At 36.3% G+C, this 19993-nt stretch overlaps 1 protein-coding gene across 4 annotated transcripts in view; it reads right to left on the bottom strand.

Annotated features, from left to right (window-relative positions):
• The window catches only part of LOC131693795 (lissencephaly-1 homolog), a 163314-nt gene that overhangs the window by 140925 nt on the left and 2396 nt on the right, over window positions 1-19993 (bottom strand). The window contains exon 1 of one of the 4 annotated variants that reach the window (XM_058981934.1): window positions 1921-2602. The exons of the other annotated variants lie outside the window; for them this stretch is intronic. The gene's annotated coding sequence lies outside the window, so the exon portion shown is untranslated. Of the gene's footprint in view, window positions 1-1920; window positions 2603-19993 lie in introns of those variants that run through there. 4 annotated transcript variants of the gene reach the window in all.

The raw sequence follows: 19993 nt of genomic DNA, 5'->3' as shown, positions 1-19993 counted from the left end.
TGAAATTGTGTTTCCAATACGGAGATTATCGAACACTCAGGGTAAAGAGAGTAATGTAATACGGCACCTTTGTAAAATGTTTGAGAATTGAAACCTTTTTTGAATGCGCCTAGTAAAAATTCACTTCACTCCAGTTTGTTTCTGACCATATTTGCAATTTGCGTACTGAAATAAATCATAATTTAGGGTTTAACCCAAATAGCTCTCCAGGGAGAAACAGTCCATGAAACAGAAAATGCAAACTCATTCTTTGAAATGATTTTGGTGGCCCTGAAAAGGGCCTTTTTATAATGATACAAGTGAGTTCTACCTTTTCAACTTCCAAATCCATACAAAGTGCGTCCCTGCCGCTTCAGAGTATAGACGACATTCATTGCGGTTTTGCGCTTGGCGTGTTCAGTGTAGGTCACGGCATCTCGGATGACATTTTTCTGCACACCATCAGCATTCGTAGATTAAATTGGAGATGCATTTTACATCACCACGACGAGCCAGACGCCGACTGGCAGATTTGGTGATTCCCTGGATTTTATCACGAAGAACCTGGCGATGACGCTTGGTACGGGAACGCAAACATGATACCGCTCATTGTACCGTCCGGACGAGCATGTTGCTCGTGTGGTAAGCGAGCACCCACTGATACAAAACAAGCTCGCGTGACCTGTATATATAACATTCCCGTATGTAATGAAACGCTTACATGCTCCTTTTTGACGGCTCTGCGTGGGATATGCTGACAAATTGCGCATTTTCCTCGCTGTTTCCGAAGGATTTTCTGAAAATCCTTGTTTTGGTTTATTTATAGTAGTCGCAGTAATTCCGAAATTTAATACGATATACGTGCACAAATTTCCGATCAGATAGTGCAAAAATATTGCGATTTCGTCCAGTAGAACGGAAGATACTCGCATTTCAAACCTGGGAAAATTTCTCAACTGAAATTTTTGAAACGGGACCCCATATTGAAACGTTAGAAGTATTCTACTTCAAAATAAACCGTTGATTCCCTTCGTGCTTTTAAACTAATATATATTTTTGGACGACGCTTTGTCAAATTATTCAAAGTTGCAATTCAGAATAAAAATTCAATCCGCATTTTGCAATAGTTTCTAAGACACTGATAAAATATTTTTTTCAAATGGCTCAACTATTACAAAAAACCTACCGCACGTTACAAAGTACCGCCAGAATCACACAGCGAATCGAGCAGAGCTTCAAATTACCAATCCTATTAGTCCAGACCAGATTCGTTCCGTCTTTCGCTACAGTTCTCAACTGTTGTGATAAGCTGTGTCGCCTCTACTACGGCTTTCAAACCCTCTCTTACAACCTGTCGCAAGCACTTTTGCTGTCGGCAAAATCTGTAGCAAACAGGAAAAAGGTGAAAAATCGATAACACGCCCTTCGTACACAATAGTTCCCGAGAGTGGTACGATGACTAATAAGGAGAAAAAAGCCTCTAAGCAATAGTTCGTCTAGTTTCTGCTTGCCTCCATACCATGGGTTACGCGTGCAACAGTCTGTAAGTTTGTATGCAATTTAATTGAAAATATGATAGCTAGAACAATGTAGTATTTCAAACAGCCGGCATGTGAATGATTAGTCGCGGATCAGCCGCGGTTGGTGTACAAACAATTACGTAACCCTAGATCCGACACCTCACACTCAGTACAAGCTCGGGTACTCTCGCTCTCATTTTCTCCCACGCATAGCCGCATCGTGTACACTCTCTCATGTGGTTCCTACGCGAATAACTACAAGAACCTGAATGAGTCAGAACTTTCATGAACCAAGAAAAAAAATAAATCAATGATTTGCGTTTTCCCTTTTCAACTTCAATTGCCTTTTCCGACCAAACTGAGGCTATTGCCCCGATGCGAAAGAAGGATGTTACTGATTAAATGTTGCTGGAATACAAACCATTCGGATGGGTTTAAATATCCTTCAATCGATGTGATGCTTTCTGGAACAACTAGCCAACACGATTCGGGAAAACGGAAATCTGCGAAAAGCCAACTAATCGATAATAATGATGATGACGATAATGACGATGCTTGGAGATTTCTTCGGCAAGATGTAGCAGAAGATGAGAAACCGGTTTCCACCAGGTCGTCTTATTGATATATTTCTTGCTGTGCCAACATCCAACAACAATAAGCTGGTCTATCACTACCGAGGAATCCCACAAGTATTATTATTCTCTCGGTTTCTTTTTTTCTTCTCTACCTTCTACCGAGCCACCAAAAACACAAGAAATGGGTTATAATTTTATTAATTCCACTCCACTTTCAGCCGTACTTTGTTGTTGTGTCTAACCTAGAGCTGGTGTTTCTTCTTCGACCCGACTTTGTCTGAATCACATTTCTTTTCACGGGATCCTCGACCACTAATATGTGTGCGATTGTGGGTCACCCCTTTAAATGGACATAACTTGGCCGAACAGAAAAGGATGACACTTGCTCCAGCCTATTGTAAGGTTTCGGGATGCACAAATACCCCGGTACACAGATACAACACAACCGGACGCCACCTACTAAAAGTAGCTACGCGATAGACAGCAGTTCTAACTTCTACGTTCGGCAACGTGTGAATACGTAATAAACTCGAAGAAAGTTACACTCCACCGATTTCCATCAGCCAACCAGCAAGTCGGTGGCTCTGGGGAGCGGGTAACAAATGGATGTACACAATAAAAACACAAGCTCGGCACTCTCTCAGATTTTCTCGCGCTCTTCTACACTGAAGGCATTTTTGGGGACTGGAAGCAATAGGGTTGGGTACTATAGACAGAAGATATTTTTTCTTCTGACTACTAATGCATCAGTTTAAAAAGGTTGTCAGATAGTGAGATAAATTGTATGTCTTTTCTATGAATTGTGAAACGAATGTGCGAATTTTCATGATACTATTATTTAGTGCGTCACATCTTCCAACCGGGATAACTTTCGTTACAGGCTTTGGTAAGTCACTTTGACAGTTTTGTTCAATATTCGTTTGTTTTTTATCATGGATAGGTTATCGCTTAATCCTCATTACAAAATGGGGAAACTTGAAAACAAAGGCCATGCGATCTGATACCAATAACCTCATCATGTAATAATATCTCTGGGCAGCCAGTTACCGATAATTTGGGATATTCACCGTTTGTTATGTCAATACGATTTGCGAAACAAGCAATTTGAAATTCGGATAGCCGACTGTGAGGAGTATTTATTAAACCGAATATCGTTGAGTTTTCTATCTCGGGCTGAATTTCTCGTAATATCAATTGAGTCTTTATTTTTCTTTTCGTTCGAATAAAATGTCGAATATTTAATATGCAACGGAAATTGTGTGTGCGTTTCCGCGATTTTTGTTGTTGTTATACTAACTATTTGTTATGAAAAAGTAAGCGTAAATACTAGATAAATATAAGAACATTATAGATAACTGACAATATGTATTGCAGTTCTGACATTTACCGATTATATAACGGATAATACTAAACAATTCCTACACTAGTGAAACAAAACTGTTGTAACGGCATTTAATTAGCAAGGCAAGGCAATTGTAGAGGGACAAAAAAAAACCTAGCTCATTCAAGATGAAAGTTGCAAAGTGCTTAGTGTAAAAGCTTTTCATGACAAAACTTTTTGTCGGTTTCGACAACATAAAGCACAAAGTTACTTTGCGCTCGTCTGGATATGCCGTAGACTCTGTTGATTCGCATTTAAAATGCCAAAATATCCTGACTCCTGCGGTAGAAGACAAAAAGTTAAGCCACTGGGAAACTCTAAGCTTGCTCATATGACCCTATTCCACGCTTTTTCAATCTTTCTTCCTTAAATTTTTTGCTCTTCCAAGAGTACTATGGCTCTTAACCCATTATATCCTAGCGCATGAAATTTCATACGCAGAACTATCCATCGTTTAACCCCAGGTAACCAATAAGCATGCCGAATGCGTCTTAACGGCTACTTGATAAGCACTTAAGTCGTTTTAAATGCTATTTTAAAGTCGCTTTTGGCAAAATATACGGCTACATTACTGCTGTGCTATGAAAATGATATTTTACTACTGTTGTGCATTCAGAATGCTGCTTACTGGCAAGAAGTTTTTAAACAGTTTTTCAAATGCTGATTAACAACAGTTATGCATAACGAATGCCAGCATACTGCAAGAAGCATCCGGAATGCAAATTTTACGCTACTTTATTGCATACACTAATGCTTGTTGGTTACCTGGGACGTGTATTTACTGTAGAATTTTGGCATCTAACCGCCTTATTATTGCACTAATGGGATCTTTACACCTCATATTTCATTGTGAAACAAGACTACTGCCATTTTTTGTAATTATATTTACATTTTTGAACCGTGTATAGTAGGGGCAAATGGCTGCTGAAAAGTAAGCAATACATTTAATTAGATTTTATTGTTGGAATTCGTTCTAATAATTCCATTATGTGACAAAACGTTCCCACAGGTATAAAAGAAGTGTTGTCTATCAGAAAATCCGAAGAAATATGTGAAACAACTTAAAATTTGTTGCTTTTATTTAATCGTGCGAATTTTTTTGCACGAGATATTTTCATTCTCAAAACCATTTTAAGCGGCGATTTTATTTTTCCCATAATCTTTGATCCATTTTTTGATGGAATTGAAGATATCACTGCATTTGGCTCACTTTTTGAAACCCCTGGGATATAATGGGTTAATATACTTCACCTTCTAGTCCCTTGTTAATAAAATGCTGTTACAAAGAATGGAAAAAAGTAGTGAAACAAAAGTATATGTAATATTGTTATTATTACCACATATTACAGGGAGCATGAGAAAGAAAATGACTAATTGCTTCATTACAGCTCAATTTTTTGCAACACTTAATGCCGACGTTTTATATACTGAGATAAAATGTATTATTAACAGAAGAGTGATCATCTAAATTCTGGATGTCATATTATATATTCATTTGAAAAAAAACAAGTTTTATGTGAAATCTAATAGCAAAAACTATACGGAAGGTATGGATTAAAGGTATTTTCGTTTTCGACAATGCACTACGCCGGCGTAGTCGGTGTTTAGCTCCAAGTAAAAACAAAAATGATATAAGAAAACTAGAACATCTCATATCCATCAACATACAAAGAATTCATCTACGAAGCGAAACATATGCAAAATAATAAGCAAAATTTGACTGCCTGATAGTGCGTTACTGAGAAAATTAATTCGTTTTTTATCACAAAAAGCAATACAGAAATTGGAAAAATACTCATCAGATTTCTGCTTTAGTTTCAACGTTAGCATGCTCGCTGATATGAACATCAACAGAGTTGTACTCCCAGTTCAGTACCTTAGTATACTTTTGCGGCACAACAAAAACACTAAATAACTGGATACATACTCATACACTGCACAAATATGCTCATATTTCTGGAATTCAAACATTGAGATTCACTGCAAAATTCGCCTCTTTCATGGATTTTTTAAAGAATTTATCCCAATATAATTGTGACAGCAAAAAAAATTTCACCTCCCTCACAGATGGATGCTGCGATCAGGCATTGCAATTATCGCTCATATGAGTAAATGCGTCCGGATATTTTGCTACTGCGGCTATAAAAACTCATATTTTCACACGAAAAGTTATTGGCACTCACACATCTTCTCCAGATAAATACAACGTGTTATTTCTCCGGATAAATAAAACCGCCGGAGAATGGGCGAATGAGTTTATCATGGTATCCTTTTTGCGCTCGCTGCCTTGCTGTCGCTATTCCAAAACACGAAAAAAATAAGTCTATCGTACTTCTTTGCCGCTTTTGTTTGAAATTAAGTGTATACTTTGACGCTTTTATTGATTTTAACGAAATTAAAATATTATCACTTTCTCCGGTGAGAAGGAAAAAATCAAATAAATTTTATCCGGAAAATTATTCTCACGCTAATTGTGGAGAGGGAGAGTTTTGCGACTCATCTTATCTCGGAAAAGTTCGACATCGGATAAGCTTCTTCTCGCGTGAGTGAGAGAGAATTGCAATGCCTGGCTACGATCCATCTTTTCTTAAGTAGAATTAGAATTCCCGAGGACAACCTTGGGCGGAAGATGTACAGGTGGGGTAAGTAAGAACATCTGATGGCGGGTATCACGACAGCTTTGACGATGATGATCTTGACATGAAAGACGCGAGAAAATCAAACGACGCCCATGATGCAGTAGGCGAGCAGACAACCGTTTTTCCGCCGTGAAAGAAGATCTCCACACGCAATAGAAAGTTGCGTGGAAGAGATCCAGCGGGTAAGCAATCTTTTTTTTATCTTTTTACATTTCTTATAAAAGAAATGTATAGAATTCGCTCAAACTTTCAAGATTTTTTCCGAGGCCCGGAGGGCCGAGTATTATATACCAATCGACTCAGCTCGACGATTTGGGACAATGTCTGTGTGTGTGTGTGTCTGTGTGTGTGTCTGTATGTAACGAAGAAATTCTCATTCGTGTTTCTCAGCAATGGCTGAACCGATCTTATCCAAACCAATTTTAAATGAAAGAACTAAAAAACAGTATGAACGCTATTAATTTGTTTTTGATTCTGATGTTTAGTTTCCAAGATATGAATGTTTGAATGCGTAAAATTGGCGTTTTTTGCAGTTTTTTTGAATCATCTGCCGAAATTGACAATAAATATTAACAATTTATATGTTTTTAGACAGATTTAACGAATACCTTTCGAACAAGCTATAGATTGTTGAAATCGGACTATTATCAAAAGAGATATTAAACATTAAATGCGGACGAAAGATTTTTATCATTTCCCATTGCCAGAAATATGACCAAAAACATGTAATCTATTATTAACGCCAAAACGGCTTATTTTAGGTCAATAGTATCTTCAGAGAATTTAATGGAGGTAATATGCCCTTTCTTCTGGTATTGTGTTTTTGCTGATTAATCCCCCTATGAGTGAGATATTTTCACAAATTTTCTTGGAAGTGATTATATCGAAATGATGTCTTCAGCAAATTTGTAGCTCTTACTTTTGCGAATAACTTTACTGAAGACTTCAAATATCTATTTTGAATACTTTAAAAGTTATGGCTTGTTGTTTGTTGATTACTCTTTGTCGCCTATTTATTGTTCAATATAGTAATAATCCATTGAAATAAGCCAAACATTATTTCGATAAAACGAATTTTGTATTTCATTTTTTCTATCTACAACCGCTAGAAATAATCACCGAACACTTCCAAGTTGTCTGGAAGGAACTTGATAACTTATCAGTGCAAAAATGTTCATTTGTACGAACCTTCTGACTGCAATTTTTCTAACTTATAACCATCGGATCGATCTGAAATATATCGGAAAATGAAAGCGAAGTAAATAACTCCAAGCAACGGCGTAGCCAAGAGAAGCTTTTGGGGTTTAACACCATACAATTCCCCCCCCCCCCCCCACCACACAAAAAAATGGATTGAAGTTGAAAATTTATTGATGCTGACTGATTTAATTCAACATTACAATAACAATTATCTGATCCGTACATTGATAACCTGTTGTTGTAAACATCATGAGGACTTTAGATAAATTGTCGAAATGGGGTCCTGATATGTAACTGATCTATTGGTCTTGATTTCACAGTTGTCTAATTGCATCAATATCAAAATCCTGCCTGAAAACATTCCAATAGAAAATTCCAGAGTTCTGTAATCAATCATAATCCTCAGATTTCTTTTCAAATTGAGCTCGTTTTTGTAGATATGTACTGTGATAAGGGTCTTTATTTAATAGAAAGCGAAGGTAAAATTGATTTAATGTCTATGAAACATAGTCCTGCGCACCAAAAAAAATGCATAACTTTCAACATTTGCTAAAAATGTTTTTGCCTTTCTCATTCACTCTAAAATTCGTTAATCTAATCCCGACCGGGAGGGCCGAGTGTCATATGCCAATCGACTCAGTTCGTCGAGATCGGAAAATGTCTGTATGTATGTATGTGTGTGTATGTATGTGCGTATGTGGAAAAAAATGTGACCTCTGTTAATCAGAGATGGCTGGATCGATTTGCACAAAGTTAGTCTCAAATGAAAGGTACAACTTTCCTATCGGCTGCAATTGATTTTTTTTTATTGATTGGACTTCCGGTTCCGGAGTTACGAGTTGAAGAGTGCAATCACACAGCAAATTCCCATATAAACTGAAATGAAAAATTTCCAAAATCAAATTTGTATTTTTGATGCCAAATGACTTTATAATGCATGAAACATCGAGATTTGATGTAAACTCGAAAAAAATAATGCTTGACAAAAATTGATTTTTTTGGACTTTGGTACATTTTTGCCTTTCTCATATAGAAAGGTTATGCAATCACTCTAAGTGATTGCCGGCACGGAGGGAGTATGCAGTGAGTGGTTGCTACTTTAAAATTAAAACTAGTTTAAAATTTCTTAACAAGTTGAAAATTTTCGGCAGGACCCGGACCTCCCGGATCTTACTATGTGATACTGAAACATCGCTTGAAACCAACGGCGGTCAAGCGATGTTTCAGTATCACATAGTATCTCAAGATCGTGGCTGTCGATCCATTGTACGTATGTGCAAATCGTACTGAACATGTAATATTCATTTCCACCATTGTATTGAACATAACCCGCCATGGAATCGTAATCTGGACAAATGAGAAAAGCACAATTGCACCACTAGGTGGATTAAAGCAGGTTTTCATTTTGGGAATGCGTCGAGTTGAGACGAAAACGTAATATGATTAATATCGAGGATAATACTTTCCGAATGTAGAGAGAAATTTATGAGAAATGACGATTTCCATTCGACTCTAGCAGGTCCTGATCGATTTTGATGAGAATTTGATTTTTGTTGTATGACCAATTATATGTATAGGTCAAATGTTCAAAAACAGTAATTTCAGGTCAAGATAACATCATTTTGAAACCGCCAATTTCGGAGGTTTAGTATCTTCGATGAGTTTTACAAACATTAAACAGCGCATCATTTGATAAAATAATTTTGGCGGTATATCGTCCAAGAAGTATTTATGATGAATTTTCTCAGGTTAATATTCATGACTACAATAAAGTCTCAACAAATTCGCTAAAAACACAAACTCTGTTACTATTTTCTGAAAAATTAATTCTGCATAATTTTAAAACTTCAAAAATTACGGTTTCGGAATTATGCCGTTTGGACAGTATGATCGATTTTCACCAAACCCCCACCAATTGTAAAATTGGTATTGTAAAAAAACGTAAGGGCGATACTTCAATGCTGATAGGTGGGACCGAAAAAGTAAACAATCGTCAAAGGGGCGATACTATCATTTTGTCAATTTCAATAGCAAACACAAATTTTAATTTAATAATTTCAAATACTTCATGAAGTTTTGGGTTTCGATCACTGAATCATGCAATCTAGGATGTAAAAAACACAATCGTTCTTAAATAGGAAATAAAACCAAGTCTGGAAATCACTGTTGATTTTCTTTGAATGGTGTCACTGCTAGTATCGCGTTTTTTCCAGAAAAAGCGTTGATTTTTAGATCTCAGTCGCGTTGGAAATTTGAGTAAAGTATAAACTTCATTTCGATTAAAAAAAAATCGATTTTTTGACTCAGTACAATATACATAACCCCTTTAGAAAAATTCAGTTCACCACAATGCATTGATTGAGGAATTTAGATATTTTATTAACAGAGCATTAGCAATAATTCGTTTGTATGTCTATTTTATGGGCCATTTTTTCGCTTTCTCATTGATTTGGTTTGAGATTTCTAGCACTGATGTTATCCTATGCTGATTTGAGCGATTCTCTGTGTAGTATGTGTTATCAAAAACATCGCGAAGCATCAAGTTCTAAATGTTCTCAAACGATATAATATCCGAAGAGAGTGATAAGAGTTATAAGAAATGTCTCATCACACTGTTAGGTGGATTAAAAGCGTTTTTTACATATTGTTGACATATTAAGAATCCATGGCTCCGTTAAGCTGTCGTTGTGAACAGTTGTCAAAGAAAAGAATTGAAAAAAAAAACTAAAAAATAATAATATTACAGTAGACGCAAACAGCATCACATCGTAATTTTTTGGATGATCATGAAATTTGACATATTTTAACCTTACATAAGGCTTGGGATAGACAGCATTCATGCGAAGTGTATGTATGGTTGTCTGGTATGGTCCAGTTTGTAAAGTAGCCTGCTCAGTGAGCAAATGTTTGCCGGTTCCAGTCTTGGTATCGCCGGTTACAATTTCGAATAATTTCTTATAACGTATGGTCATATAATTTTCATTACATTGCCTTATATTTGACGATTTTTTGTTACGTGTAAGTTTCTTTTAAACTTTATAGATAATCGACCTGCAAAACTCAACCAGTAGAGCTTCTATCTCATTTGATTGAGCTACCACAATTCACCACAATTCTTGAAGCAAAAAAAAACAATCCCCGCTAATTTCATCTGGAATTTGATTCCAAACTCCGGCTGTTTTAGGTGAAATTCCGACTCAAACGAAAAAAAAAGTGGAGTAAACAAAATCAAAACCTGATCAAAAGTCCAAATAAGGTATCATAGTTATGTGTGGTTTTACGATTACTGCATCGTTTAACAGATTACTGGTTCTAAATGTTGTGTTTACCCTCGTTACAAGAGGTAAGAATCGACCATTCTTCTTGCGTTGCATTTCATCCTTAAATATAGCGAGTTTAATTCAAAAATCCAGGATAGTTTGAAGCGATTTTCGTTCTTGTAGAATTAAATGGCGTATTTCTAATTCAAATAAATTACCTTAATATTTGGCGAGCATCATAGGAACCTACGTATTAAATGAGAACGTTTGCTGTATAGTTCAATTCGATTACCTTCTTGGACTAAATCAGTCTACCTTCTCAGAACTATTTAAAATTCTGAGCGAAAGCAGTACCCGTAGCAAAACTCCAAATTCTATTGATGAACTAACTTTCGCTGTTCAAATGAGTTATAAGGAATCAAGAATTAAAATATATTTACTCGATTGGCAAATTTCCTAGGCTATTCAAAGATTTGTGCCTCGCCAGGTCATCTCATCACTTTCCTAATGGGAAGGAAAAGGGAAATGACAGGAAAAGGTAAGGAAAAGGAAAATGAGAATACAATACACTCACAAGCAGTAAACAACCTATATTCTTCACTCTAGAAGGAATAATATACCCTACTGGTAAAGTCAATAGCTCTTCACTACTCTGGGTTAGCAACAACAACATATCCTTGAATTTTAGGCTCCCTGGACATAAGTTCACCTATGTATAGAGAACCAAAGATCCGAATACGCAATTACATTACTGTAGGGCAGTTACATATACATAATATAAGGTTCCGTAGTAGGATTCACAAAGATCACAGGAATAATACTCAGCACACTGAATAGTAGTCATGTGATTATTGAGTCTGCAATGTTCAGTCAATGCCCTGATTAAAATACTAAAGATTTTACCATAATACTACTACTACGAGAAGTTAAGATGCGGATTAACGTGTATTTTTCATGACATTTCACTATGCAGAGGAATAATGTGCAAAACAAGTTTGTTTATAAAAATCTCTTGAAAAAACGTTACAAATTCTTTGACATTTTGTAGGTCAAGAATCTTGTGCTTTATCCATATATTCCGTAGACTAATACGGAGCAAAACTTTAAATCGCCCATTTTTGATCGATCAGCTTGTCATAACTCTACGAACCAACTCAAGCCAATGAATTAGAACTACCTGAAAAGAACTCAGGGCAGTCTTCGGTGATTGTTCCCTATAGTCCGGAAAGTGTGCTTCAAAAAGACAATTGAGTACTTCATCTTCGTCCGACGAGTACCCACATATTTTTTGAGTCCAGCAATTTCGACATTTCATACAGGGGTTCCTCTAGAAGCACGCATAACTGAAAGCGAACAGGCCTCATGTATTCTACTATTTACTATGAGTGAGTTGTTCTTCACCATGACCGCATCTAAGTCAGCTTCAATCAGTGAAAATATCCGTAAAACCTAGCCGTCAAACCCTCTTTGAAGACGTCCCAGTTTGTAGATTTGGTATTACGATATGTAACGATATCTAGGGAGACGTTTAAATGATCATGGTGAAGTATTTATGGTCAAGTAACGGCGATTCGAACTCGATCGGACGACTCAATTTACTATGTGTCGTAGTCATGTGCAATACTGTCAAGGCAGATATATACCTCTTCTCCGCCAGACCGTGTAAATGTTGGGAGATTTCCTTTATCGAGTCTATGCAAATGTGTACTGCTTTAGTCTCCATCAATGCAGTGCCTCTCAAATTGATGTTTGAGTTGCCCCAAATTATGTGTAGGGCATTTGTGTCATTGTAAATTACGAGTGAAAGCCCATTTCGCTCAAAGAATGATACAGCCCGTCTGAAATGATCAGATGGCGATGATTCATTGTGCGACAAAGATGCCATCGTGTTATCAAGTCATATGGACTGTGACAGCACAAATATCGCGAATGTTGAAGTCGCATATAAGACATGCGTAAATTACACTATTCGCAAGTACACATGCACGAGGAATTTAACGTGGATTTGTCATGCCATTTTTGTTAAAAGCTGCTTTAGACGGGGCTCAGTACCTTTCCAGCATATTAGTTTCCTTTATAGAAATATGATGGTTGAACCAAAGTTGTGGCTTTCCTTCCTGCACAAGGCGGTATATATTTATATTTACTATACGTTTATGACGAAGATTATTTTGTACTATTCTAATCTTATCGATCGGAGCACTGCACATTTCACCACAAGCACTTATTGTACAGCAACTAAATAGAAGATACCAAACACGTTGACCTATAGCAAACACAGAGAAGAGTATTAGGGACATGACCATCCTTTAAATCTCATGATTTGCGAAGAAACAAAAACCCATTGTCACATATTCGTTTGACACAGCAAGGGTAAGCCTCATAAAACTCCGTGCACGAGTGGCATAAAGTCTCGCCATTGCTCGGCACGAAGAACCAACTTGACATAGGGATTACTGTTTTCAGTTGCCTCTTACGACATAGGAGCAAGAATCCAGTGAATCGATTTTTGACTGATTTACCTCAAACTTCCGGATGCCACATGGCCTCTGAGCTGAGTTGGTCAGGAGAAAGATAATAGACTGTTGACACATACTTTCGTGACGTTTACAACGATTTGAAGAATCTTCATTCGACAAATATGTTATAACTTTATCAAATGAACACCTACATCAAAAATTATTACAGATTCGGAAAGTAGACAAAATTTCACGAAAGATTCGTTATAACATATTTGTCGGATGATGATTCGTCAAATCGTTGTAACGTCACGAAAGAATGTGTCTGTTAATAAATTCCTAGTAGACTACAACCACTGCCACATTTCATCGATTAACTAACTTTCGCTGCAGAAATGAATTACCACCACTGCCTCGTGTTTGATCACGGAAGTCACAAAGACCCCATCTGAAGCATAAAGAATCCACAAAGAAATTAAATTAACGCTAAAACATATCTCGAACCGAAAATTTACTCCTCTGTAAGTTCTACTCTTTTGTAGAATCTAATTCGTCGTGCAAGCAATACGAAAAGTAGTATATATCTTTTAGAGGAATTGATCCGAAATGATTTCATTCCATAACTATCCACATAGTTTTAATTATTCATATATTTAATCTTAAAATCACTTAAGCTGGACAGATTCGAATAATATTTATTTCAGATCCCTACAAGACTCTTTTTAATAATTTAGAAGATTTTTGTTAAGCAAAAAACTTAAAATAATTTGATTGATCCGGTTTGATGTATTAAATGCTACACAGTGGATGTTGATGTCATGATTGAGAATGTCACACACTTCAGAAATTGACATTTTCTAATGATTCTTTCTGTATTTCTTACCAGAGGACACTCAAAAATTTAGACTTCTCGGAGCAACGGGGAGCTTGGTAGCTGACTACGGTCAATTATTTATTTATATGTTTCGATCTTCGGTAGACACCGTACAGATTATATAAAATAAAATAAAACTTACTACTTATGTCGTTAAAAATTATTAATAGCTAAGTTATAACGTTGAATTTGCAGCAACATCTATGCACAGCAGTTTCTTTGGCTACAAATAATACGTTGTCTAAGAATCCACGAAAGAGAGCGATTTCTTATAATGCGAGGAGATACAAAAACGTTAATCAGAGCAAGAATATCTAGGTAGTCAATTTTACTAGACAACACACCAAACACAAATATTCTTTGCTTTAAAGTGTGACAAAACTATCAACTCGAGCAGTATATATCCCGTAAATTTCGTCGAAACCTTGGTTTAAAGGGATTAATAAGGGCCGAGATTTCATTCGTGTGATGTTCCGGATCGTGTGAAATCAATAAACGTTGGATGTGCATCAGCATCGTATTGAACACGTGGAAAACGGTCTATGCTTGTGGGGATACTTATCACGATATCGAGCATGTTATCTGGACGTGCTCCGAATAGATCACCGGTTCAAGATGGAATAGCAAGCCTCCCCTGTATCTATTTCTTTCCCTATCTACCTTTTTCTAAAAGCAATCAATATCCATGTTTTCTAAAAAAATCACTGATTTTAGAATCTAGATACTACTGATAACCCATATTTGGTATAAATAAATCTGAATGTTTGTGTAGCTTTCCGTGTAGTTTTAACGAAATCCAGAATAGTTGAGAATCCTGACATAATCGCTAATCACACGGGAGAATGTCATAAACAAATTAAGTGGCGTGTTTAAACATTTTCCACCCAAACACCCTGTGAAACCCAAAACCTGCTCACAAACCCTATTATCTATCATTCGTTCAGTCCACACCTACATGCGTGAAAGTGTTCCTTCTTTCAGGCCCACTCGCCTCGCGCTCACCGAAAGAGCTACCAGTCCGCACTTTCCCGTTTGCTGCCGAGAGGAAAACTCTCATCCATCGTTCCACACAAACGTTTCGGTTTCAGGTTTCAATATGTGGAAACCCTTGTGCCGCTTGCTTCCATCATCCATTCCAAGTTTCTCCTATGCTTGGTATACTGTGCACGCGAGAGCGCCTGCTGCTGGTGTACTGCAGCCAGCATGACGCAAATTTCTCTGTTTTTGTTCAACGAGCTAGATGAAAATGGGCTAATTTTAATCGAGAGTCGCAAAGAAGCTGATGTACAGGTGAGCAGCTTCATCGCGAATACCTGGTACTAGAATAATTTCAAGTTCATTTTTATTATTAGCACAGAGAACAGACATTCATGATCGAACAAATATGTTAATAAAATTTGTGTAAACTTTCCGGCATCGGTTCGAAATCCTGAACGGATTCAGTATGGAATCTGGCTCAAAAGAAACAACCTATTCCGGTTCAATCGGTTGATGTATTTGAGCTGGAATCCATACTGAATCCACTCAGAAGTCCGACCCGGTTCCAAAATGGTTTGACTAGGTAGTGGTATAACCGTTGTCAATTCAAACGAACTCAGCTAAAAAACATGACGACAGTAGCACACTTGGCAGAGATATCCCAACTACCTTCGAAAACGTTAGGGATTTTTTCACAAGTTGAATGCTGAAGATGGACGTCTGTTCTCTGTGTTATTATGTTCTTTACTAACACAGGTAAACTCACTTATTTTTACTGTTAACTAGTACTGATTACATAAAATTTTGTGGACGACTCGATTCGCTCGATGTATATCACAAGTATTTTTTTCTAAGTCCATATAAACAGCACAAACCAGTGGCGTAGGACTGTTTAAAAAATTGTCCTTGCGTTTAAACCAAAATGGAAGGCTTATTACTTCCGCAAATAGTAAGCTATCAATGGTGTATAATTGAGTGCTGAATTTAATGGTGTAATAAAATTTTGTGTACTAGGTACTAGGACTCGTTGTCAAGTTGTGAACTTGATTAGTGAAGAAAAGTAAAATAAATGCTCGATAGCTTTTTAATGGCCATGGCCACTTTCATTCGGAACTGCCAAATTGTCGATTTTACTACGTAAAACAGCACGCCTTCTGATAAAAATTTGGAGGTTAATCCTTCTAGATGTAATTATAGAGAATTTAATCTTCAAGAAAATTTAGCTCGAGACTTGATGTCTTCAGTAAAGTTTTCGAAAAAGGTATTTCAAACAACTTTGTTGAAGACATAAATAGTTTATTTATTCAGAATATCGAAATTTATTAGACTATATGTGTAAACATTTTAAACAAGTTCTTCTGATATTACTGTACATACATACAATAAAATTCACATTGCATTCAAAGTATCAGTTTCAGAAGCTTACAAAAAAGAAATATAGAAAAGAAAAAAAAAGTTTTATTTTTTTCCTGCATTCATGTAGCCTTCATATTTTCAACAAAATTATTTAAAATGATATTATCAACAACTTTGCTGAAGGCCCCAAGTCATTTACCATTTTTGTAGAGTTAATTTTCCACAATTACTTCTAGAAGAATTGATCACTACAATTTGTATATCAAAAGATGGAAAACTGCTTCGAAGTTGTTAAACTTTCAAAGCTGATGATTTCTAAATTATATGATTTTGACTGTTGAGAAAGTTTTCGAAAATCGGTTTAGAAATTTATATTCTTTGACGTCATTGACATATTGTTCAAAAAACAATCTACAGAGTTCTATGCTATATTTCACCCTAAGGAGGAAAATTTGGTAAAAAACCAAAATTTCTCACCAGGGTGAAAATTTGTTGGTAAAACCAGTCTTTGCACTTGAGGGCACAAATCCTTATTTCATACTCAGTTGCGTTTCGGCTTCGCCTCATCACCTTAGGGTGAAATATAGCATAGTGCTTTTGCATAGGCCTGCTAAGCCAAGACAAGTTTCGGCTTCACTGTGTCTCATCGGCATAAACAGAACTTCTGCTCGAACGGGACATCGCGTTTGATCAGTCGTTTGATTGAAACACAAAGTGTGTTTTAGCTTTAAGGGATTTGCGTCAAGCCGGCGCTAATCTATTCCGACAATAAGTTAGTGTCGGTTTCTGATGAGGCGAAGCCGAAACGCAACTGAGTATGAATCTGCAGAGGTTTGACAACTGTTCCATATTGGTTCTCCTTGTTTGTAGACTGGAATGGCATCTCTTAGACTACTTATATTTCTGAATTTTCAATCATTGATGAAACTCTTATTATACTTATGCATTTACAAAAAAATCAACCATTTTCATCAACCATAAAGCCAAATTCCCCCACAAACCAAATTTCTGGCTACGCCACTGGGACAAACGAACTGTAAAAAATGAGCTTTACAGTTCATTTGTGACGTCGACGTAAAGTATTTAATATTATATATTATCTTATATAAGCAAAAACAAGAATTACTTTGAAATTCCAACTGGAACTACTCGCACAAGTCACTTGACAATATTGTGATTTTCACAACTTCGGCGGACTAGCAATGTTTTAATTCGATTCCCTACAACGGCTTCGTGACTATTTCTACATGTAAACGGTTTTGTGCGGTACATTCGTACCCTAAAATTAAAATCGCTCTAATATTCCTAATTTTTATTGAATTTCTAATTTAATTGAATAGTTTTATTCTAAAACAATTTCTGTTCAAAAATATTTGTGTTTTGTCTCTTCTATATTATAATATATCATTTATTATAAAACAAGTCCTCAAAATACGTCAAAATTCCTTTTTTACCTTAATATTGCTATAACTCCGATAGTTTCTAACCAATTTTGACCATCTATAGGGCGTAGGGAAGATTATTAAATTGCCCTTTGAATAAGTAATAAATTATTCGAAAACCGGCCAAAAAGTGTAATTATTACGGTGCTTTTTTGAAAACCAAACGCCAATACAAACAGCAAAAATACAGCAATATGCAGCAACGGAGATAAAACAGGAAGGCGTCGAAGAGACAGGTGCATATTATATACAAATTATGTTTCTCGCTTACTATGTATCGATATCTTGCTTTAAAAAAAAAGATATAATAAATTTTCCGAATTATGTGCACCTGACAAAACACTAACGTAAACGGTTTTTCGGGTATATTTGTACCCCAGACAAGCTCTAAGCGGGCACTGTTAAGTTGGTCAAGTGAAACAAATAGGTTGCACCTACTTTAATGGAAGTTGCCATCATATTTATGATAAAGATTGGTTGCAGATAAAATAAACCGTAACAGAATAACACGGACCGCAAAAACCGTTCTAGGGCTAAATATGTCGGAAAAAGTTGTATTTGTTGCATTGAGTGTTATTTAAAGTTTGTTCATGTTAACTTAGTTTTTAATAATCCACACAATGGTCAAACAGTACCAACAATAACTATTTTCATTTTTGTACATTTTTTGCGTTCTCGGCACAATTTTTTTCTAAAATCAGAACATTCATTATTTTACATCAAAACATGTTTTTCAGATCAATATTCATCGATATGCACTGAATAAATAAAGTTCATATCGAAGATCAGACTTTCTGAATGAGGAATCTTCAATACCTACACCTAAAAAGTAGCCATCTTTAGAAAATATTTTTTTCAATTAAAAACGCACAACTATCCAAAAAGCAAATCACTGTCACTGTAAATGTTTCACTGACCCAACATTTTTATAAACTGGTCAAAAAACGTCGCCGCCCGAATAGAAATGAACAGTAACTAAACCATGATTTTCACTATGACAGTACAGTAATTTTACAATAATTTACAGTAAGTTTTAGTGTTATGCTACAATACAAAAAAAAATAAACTTTAACGTTTTTACAGCAAATTTCAATGTAAAATAGACTTTTACAGTGAAAAAAGGGAGTGGTTATGTATCTTAACATTAAAAAAATCAATTTTTTCTCCATACATTTTTTTCTCGAAAACAGTAAAATTTAATGTGAATGCACTGTATCAGTTTTTTGCTGAACAGTGAAATTTATTGTTACATGAAATTTTATTATAAATCTGCTGTGAGAACTTGGCATCGAACAATGTTGAAACAGTAATAACTATAATATTTATTGTTTTATGATTGTTTGTGTGGGAAAATGCTATTGTAAAATTCTATACGGGCGGCCACGTCCAATACTGTTGTACTGGGGAAGAAAAGGAATGTTAGTTCGACACTCGCGGTTCATAGAGACCGATACAACTTCTGCATTTCCACGAGCATCACGGGAAAGGAATTGTGTTAGTAGGCGAGGAAAGAGATCAGAAGATGTCTTGGTAGGCAATACGATCTTAGCAATATGCACAAAAGTCGAGCGCGATCAATTTTTGAAAATTTTTATCGCGCAAATTGAACTCCAGGCAACCTGCCATCGGGTGTGTTGCTTCTTAGTTATACCACAGATTAACAGACATAACACTATGAGGAAACTTCTCTAAAAATATCGATCTGCTTATTTTTCCAGAGCACTAGTTCCACCTTTTATACACGGTCCCAAACACTCATTTGCTGGAGTGCTACCCCTCAGGCTTGGGAACAATTTTTCGCTAGTGATCTATCCCCCTCATGCTTGTTCACATGTCAGTGGTGCCATCATTGCAAATGCGGCCACAGTCCCAGCTACAAATATATTAATAATGACCCTTAAAGCGGACAGTTTTGGAGTGCTATGTCTGTTAGTCATATTTGAGAAGTAGAAATCCAGGACAGTCGTAAGAGGACCCCGGCTTCCCGCTGACGCAAAGTCAATTTGACGCTCCTTCAGGCTTGTGCACGGCAGATTTTTTCCCAAGATTTCGGCAATGAAATTTTTTTCGCAGATAGCTAAAACCAACCATATCTTTGTTGCATGAGAATTAGTTCACCGAGCTTTTCATCAGGTTGTTAAACATGCTGGAGAATTCTTCAATCTTTAATTGAGTAAACGTACATCATTGAAGTACAGCAGAAACATCAACAGTACCAGGGGCCTTCTTTGGGGTAGGTGTTGACGTTGAAGTAAATATGCGTAAACCTGGCAATCTCTATCTCTTGACCCGTAAGATAGGATCGAAACAACAAAAAATATTTTTGATTC

The sequence above is a fragment of the Topomyia yanbarensis genome, chromosome 3, assembly GCF_030247195.1.
Source record: "Topomyia yanbarensis strain Yona2022 chromosome 3, ASM3024719v1, whole genome shotgun sequence".
In the NCBI taxonomy this organism is placed as follows: Eukaryota; Metazoa; Arthropoda; class Insecta; order Diptera; family Culicidae; genus Topomyia; species Topomyia yanbarensis.
This window is presented reverse-complemented; position numbering and strand designations above follow the sequence as displayed.